Genomic DNA, 7001 nt, shown 5'->3' on the forward strand with positions numbered 1-7001 from the left:
GGTCAGCTTCTCTATGATTTAGATAAGAATCTATACATCAGCACCCTAGATAGTACTGCAAAAAAGATGATGTCCTTTCCAACTAGTGTTGCTCATTTGAAGCTCCTCTTTTTCAGGTATATGGAAACACATGATTTTTTTCTGCAGGGATTTACCCCATTCCCTTAAAATGCTTCCCTTAAAATGTTGCTAAAACATGGGAGTTGGTGTGGTTGGTTGCATTGGGAGTGCACAAAGAACTCTGTGGTTGGGTAGGAGGTCTGGCTCAGTTGGTACAGCTGCCGCCTTGTATGCCTGAAGATCTGAGGCTGCCAGTTCAAAACAACTGGAAGTACCCGAGAACTGACGACACACTGATAGGGTGACCCTCAGTGGCAGAGAGGAGTTGCCATCAAATGGAGCATGGGAGGCAAAGGACCAGAGTGAGACCAGATCGGGAAGGAAACCAGCTGGAACAAGGAGATGTATGAAAGACTAGAACTTTTCAATTGTAAAAGTCCCTATGGGGGTTTAGAACAGTCTGCCTATGTAAACCGCCTTGGATTAAAATCTGAGGAGAAATCTGACGATCAAAGAAAGGCAGTATATAAATACCTGTATAAATAAATAAATAATAAATAATAAATAAATAATAAATAAATAAATAATAAATAATAAATAAATAATAAATAATAAATAAATAAATAAATAAATAAAAATAAATAAATAAAAAATAAAAAATAAATAAATAAAAAATAATAAATAAATAAATAAATAAAATAAATAAATAATATGTATAATTATTTATTATATAATTATACATATTTATTATATAATTATAATTATAATTATATTATAATTATTTATTATAATATCCATGCAGCTCATGGATCATTTTAGCAAGGCCTGCCAAGATTTTGGACTGACAATCAGCCTGAAGAAAACACAGGTCATGGTTCAGGATGTGGACTCACCTCCCTGCATTACAATCTCTGAGCATGAACTGGAGGTTGTCCATGACTTTGTGTACCTTGGCTCAACGATCTCCGACACTCATTCTCTCGATACCGAGCTAAACAAGCGCATCGGTAAAGCAGCTACCACGTTTTCCAGACTCACAAAGAGAGTCTGGTCCAACAAGAAGCTGACGGAACATACCAAGATCCAGGTCTACAGAGCTTGCGTCCTGAGTATACTTCTGTACTGCAGCGAGTCATGGACTCTTCGCTCACAACAGGAGAGGAAACTGAGCGCTTTCCACATGCGCTGCCTCCGACGCATCCTCGGCATCACCTGGCAGGACAAAGTTCCAAACAACACAGTCCTGGAACGTGCTGGAATCCCTAGCATGTATTCACTGCTGAAACAGAGACGCCTGCGTTGGCTTGGTCATGTCGTGAGAATGGATGATGGCCGGATCCCAAAGGATCTCCTCTATGGAGAACTCATGCAAGGAAAGCGCCCTACAGGTAGACCACAGCTGCGATACAAGGACATCTGCAAGAGGGATCTGAAGGCCTTAGGGATGGACCTCAACAAGTGGGAAACCCTGGCCTCTGAGCGGCCCGCTTGGAGGCAGGCTGTGCAGCATGGCCTTTCCCAGTTTGAAGAGACACTTTGCCAACAGTCTGAGGCTAAGAGGCAAAGAAGGAAGGCCCATAGCCAGGGAGACAGACCAGGGACAGACTGCACTTGCTCCCGGTGCGGAAGGGATTGTCACTCCCGGATTGGCCTTTTCAGCCACACTAGACGCTGTGCCAGAACCACCTTTCAGAGCGCGATACCATAGTCTTTCGAGACTGAAGTTTGCCAATACAATATGTATAAGTATGTATAAGTAAGTTGTAGGTGAAGATACTTCTTGCTATAATGTACTCAGAAAACCTTTTACTGTTGCTGGATTATGGGACTTTTTAATTAGTTGTTGGACAAGGATGCAAAAAATGGCAGGAAAACTTACATTAATTCAAGCTTTTTGTGAGTTGACCTGCTTTCATAAACTGGAAAGGCTGTGTTGCAATTTCTTTTGGAAAAATCATGACACAAGACTTATCAGGCCCCCAATTCAAGTCCTGCTTCTGTCATGTCAGCTGTAAAAGATGATTTCTAACACTTGGGCTTGAAGAAGCTCCAAGTTGAATGTGCAATGAGAAGATTTAGGAGATGAGCTTGTTAATTGATAACTGAAAATCAGATGGGATTTGTAAGATCTCATGTTATAATTATTCCATGAAATCAAACAACTTTCCCAACTTTAGCTCTTTAATTTCTACTTCTGGTATATCAAAAATCCACACATTACAAGAATGAGCTATAAGTAACAGCTGTGAAATTCTAGTGAATAAAACATTATGAGTGATGATCATAGTATACTCAGTCCTGTAAACCAGCTACCTTATTATCCATCACTGAAACATTAGATGTCAGAATGTTAACAGTTCTGTACCTGATGAATCAGTCCTTCAAAGTCCTTCCCATTGGCAAAGCTACAATAGTTGCTCAGACTGCAGACAAAATTGTGGAGATTGTGAAGTTGATCCAAATCTCAGTGAGAGAGTTTAACAGCCATAGGAGAAGGTGTAGCAGGCTGATCCTTTTCAGTTGCTTAAAACAAGCCAAAGACAAATCAACATGCAAGAGCAAGCTAATTAGAGTCAAAAACCAAACAAAGCCAGTATACCCATTAATCAGATGAAAGAAAGTCTAAATTCAAGCAATTCAAGCACTTAAACAGCTTCAGCCATGCAATCCTATTAACCAAAACCTACATCAGTTTTAAAATTTGTTTGAAAACATTTATTTCCTGTCTTATGGCCAGACTCAATGTAGGTAGCAACAGAAGTTTAACAAAAAAAATAAAAATAAAAAGACAACAAGCAGCGATGGGAAGGAAATCTGCACCAAAGAAATTCCCAGGTAGCTACTTTTTGTGAACTGTCAAACAGTTCCCACAGCATCAAAGCTTGGCATTAACTTGATCCCAGTTTGCCTCATCTTTGTATCAAACACACACTTCAGGCCCTGTGTAATGTTCTCAGTTTCAGGAGGAGCAACATGATCATCATAATAATTATAGTTTTCTTTTAGGTATATATCCCGCCCTTTCCCCTCCAAGCAGGCAGGTGTCAAAGATAGTTGTAATATTACCCCCACACCCGCAATAAAGACACAAGACTTCGGCTTGGATGAAAATGGCTTGGATGAAAATGGCTTGGGCTTGGATGAAAATTAATAATGGGTTTATTAAACATTAGCTGCAGCAGGGCAATAACACTGAACATCAATCTTGCGGGGCCATACGGGGAAAACGGTCCTAGCCGTCTGCCTCGCCCTACATTCTCATTGGGCGTAAACCTGGCTCAAGGCCTCAGCCGACAAGCGCCAGCTGAGGTCTTTCAACACCACCCCCAGAGGGGGCAAGGCAGCCGGACTTCAGGCTAGCTGGCCGAGCCACGCCATCCTGCCAGTCCAGGCCAGGGGTTCGCCTGCCTGGAGCGGTTCAGACTTAGCCCTCACCCTGCTGCCTTGGATAGACACCGAGACAAGTCCCTACCTACCCAGCCCCGCACGTACCCTGCCCTCACTGGGAGTGACCAACCCAGGTTATCCTAAAAACCGCACCACCTGTTCGCCAGTCTGAGGTAGGCAAAAAAACAGCCAACCAAGGTTCAATCAGGCTGACCACAAAAAATTCCTACCCGGCCCTCGGAAGCGACCAGCTAATCCCAGACTGGTTAATAGGGTGGGCGGGCGGGGTTGCCAGCCAGGAGCGCTCTGAGCCCACCCGGAGCACACGCTCCGTGTTTAGGGCTCTGGTCCCGCCTCCCCAGCCACGAGAACCAATCATAGCTCAAGCCTCAGCCCTGTGCACGAGGCAGGGAGGGGGCAATCGGCTGCTAGGGCCTGATTGGCGCTAATAGCTTTTACTGATCCATAACTACAGAGGTCTAATATTCTGTAATTATTATTTAGTAATTAAAAGGGTTTAATATCATTGGTGCATATTTATATACTTCAAAACTAAATGTACTTTATTAGCAACAGTTTATTCTACTGAAGACTTCACAGCATCAGAGATCCAAACTCTGCTGGAGAGGAGAGGCAAGTTAAGAAAGAAGGCTTTTCTGTGATGCAACTCTTAATTTAAATAGGTAATGTTTGGTTTTCTTTTTGAATACATTTTAACAGCTTGTATTTTATGTGGTCCCATTTACAAGAAGCTTACTAGTATATTAAAAAGTATATTTTAGTAAGAGTCACAGTACAATCCTGTGCACTTACACGTTCCATTGACTTTAGTGGGAACTGCCCCCAGGGAAACACCTAAGATTGCAGTCTAAGACATGGTTACTTGCATGGATTAAACAAAGTTTGAGATCACAATTAAGTGCTCACTTTCTTTTGAAATTGGTAGGATTAAGTCAGTACATGGCAAAGTGAGATGAAAACCTTGTTTATTTGCTTTAGGCTGTATATACAGAACTAATTTGCCAGAAAGCATATTAACTGGTTTTCATTTGGTCTATTCCACCAGTATGGCAACACTGGAGTGCCTTGGTATCCACGGGGATTCCGTTCTGGAACACATGCGGATGTTGGGATCTGAGGATACTGGGGACACCCTTTGAAAAGATAGGGAAAGTAAAGGGAAATGTTAAAAATATTTTTGTTTATCTTAGTGTAGTGAAACCATTATGTTTTCTGGGCTGCAGGCAAACTTTTGAGCACCTGTAGCATCATCCTGGTCTCTACTAGGCTCCTCCTATCCCCAATGTCACTCAGGAATTCATTGCAACTAGTTAATTTTTTTTTAATTAAATTAAATTTTTTAAAATTTAATTTACTAAACAAATTGTGTTGTATATCATATGAAAGCTCATTAAATGTGCTTTAAAATGAGATAAAACCTAACTCTATGTCTCAACTGCTATCTGATTTACAGCTCATTAAAAAATCTCTAGCATGTCATTTTTTTTTATAAAGTGAAAATTTACATTACTATAAAATGTCACATAAAAAACACAGACCGCTAAAAATTGGTGTTTTTGCATTACACCGTAGGATAAATAAGCATCCAGATTTCATAAAAATCTAAGATCAGTCCAAAACAGTGTGATGATTTGATAAGGAATGACCCACAAAACAGTGACAGTTTTTTGTGGGAAATGTCAGTTTTGATGGAGGGCAACAAGAGGCACTTGATGAGGCTGCCCTCCTCCTGAAAATGTAAATATAGAACTTTAAGGTGATCCTGATCTGAAGCTGACAGATTGATGGAAGTGTCCAGGAGCATCATTTATCAGTTTTGCTGATGCTTATTCCATCAGTTGCAGCCCACTCTGAAGTCAGGCCACGGTTCAATATCCATGTTCTGAATATGTCCAGACTAAACTACTCTAATGCACTTTCTATTGGGCTGTCATTGAAGTTAGTTTAGAAACTTCAGCTGGTACAAAATGCAGCAGCCAGGTCATTGATGGATGTGAGGTGCTTGGAGCAAATCACACTGTCTTGGACCAGCTGTTCTTGCTGGTGGTTCATTTCGGGGCCCAGTTCAAGATTCAGGTTATGATCTTTAAAGCTCATCGTGGTCTATGATCCTTCTATTTGAAGGAATCACATATCCTTCTTTGTTACTGGTCTGGTAGACCGTGTCAATGCTGAGGGCATAGTGTACCTAGATTTCAGCAAAGCATTTGATAATATCTCCCATGACATTGTCCTGTATCCTTCTAAGCAAAATCGTACATTTGGGCTAGATGGTACCACTGGCAGGTGTGTTCACAGCTGGTTGAACAACCTTTCCCAACAAGTACTAATAAATGGCTCCATGTAAGAGAGAGATTGAATGGGCTGCCACAGGGCTCTGTCATTTTTGTAAATAGCCTAGATGATGAGATAGAAGAGATACTTACAAAGTAGCAGATGACAAAATGCTGGGGGGCAGGGCCAGAATACCTAGCTCTCTGCAAGACTGAATCAGTATCTAAAGTAATCTTGACAGGTTTGATCATTTGGCTCATACTAACAAGATTAAGGTCAGCTGAGAACAATGTAAGGTTCTGCACACAGATCCAAAGAAAACCAGAGGCAGATCTATTGGATGGAGAAAACTTGACTTGGAAGCAGCATGTATGAAAGGGAGTAAGTACCTGAGTATATTACTGAACACTCCAAGCCTCAGGGAGTGCTGTGGAGGGGAGTGCTTTGCACTTACTTTTAACTAGGTAGGGCTGCTGGAGGCTGCAGGAGGTGTGGGGAGACCTGCACAGCCCTCCACAGCACTCCCTGAGGCTTGAAATGCTCAGTAAAGGCAGGCACAAAGCACCTCCTGCAAAATGGAAATGCTTTGCACCAGCTTTTACTGAAAATTCCAAGCCCTGGGTAGAGCTGCGCAGGTCTCCGCAGGTCTCCTGCAGCCTCCAGCAGCCCTACCTAGTTAAAAGTGCAAAGCACTCCCCTTAAGGATACAATCCTGGGGATCCCATTGCTGTCCTTGCCCCTCCCCTGCAAACACTTACTGCGGGAGTAAAGCTCCCTCAGAGTTTGAGAAATACTGCACTGTATCCTTTTAAAATTACTGCCATTATCTTATATAGGTCTACAATGTGGCTGTTTATGGTGGTAGCATGCTTGCAACAGTCTGCAAATACAGAGGAGTTGATAAGAAAAAGACACCTGAATCCTCAAGGATTTATGAATATTGCAAGTTAAGGACAGATACTTTTTGAAATAGTAAGTTGCACTATCATGGTGGAATGCCATGATTTTCATTCTCACTGCCTTCAGGTTACACTAGTGTGAAATGGTGAAACTGGCTTGGGGTTAATCCTATCACCTACCAGCCCAGCAAATGCAGAACTGCTGACAGAGTACATTGTGAATGCTATAAATGGGGGGGGGGGAGAAGTACCAGAAAACCCATGAAGGGTAAGGAAAAATTTTTTTGTTTACTTAGGCTGCCTGGACTCTAATGAATCTCCTCGGACATATGCAAACTCTTTTCCTGGTGTAACTCTAAG

The sequence above is a fragment of the Tiliqua scincoides genome, chromosome 3 (assembly GCF_035046505.1).
Source record: "Tiliqua scincoides isolate rTilSci1 chromosome 3, rTilSci1.hap2, whole genome shotgun sequence".
NCBI lineage: Eukaryota > Metazoa > Chordata > Lepidosauria > Squamata > Scincidae > Tiliqua > Tiliqua scincoides.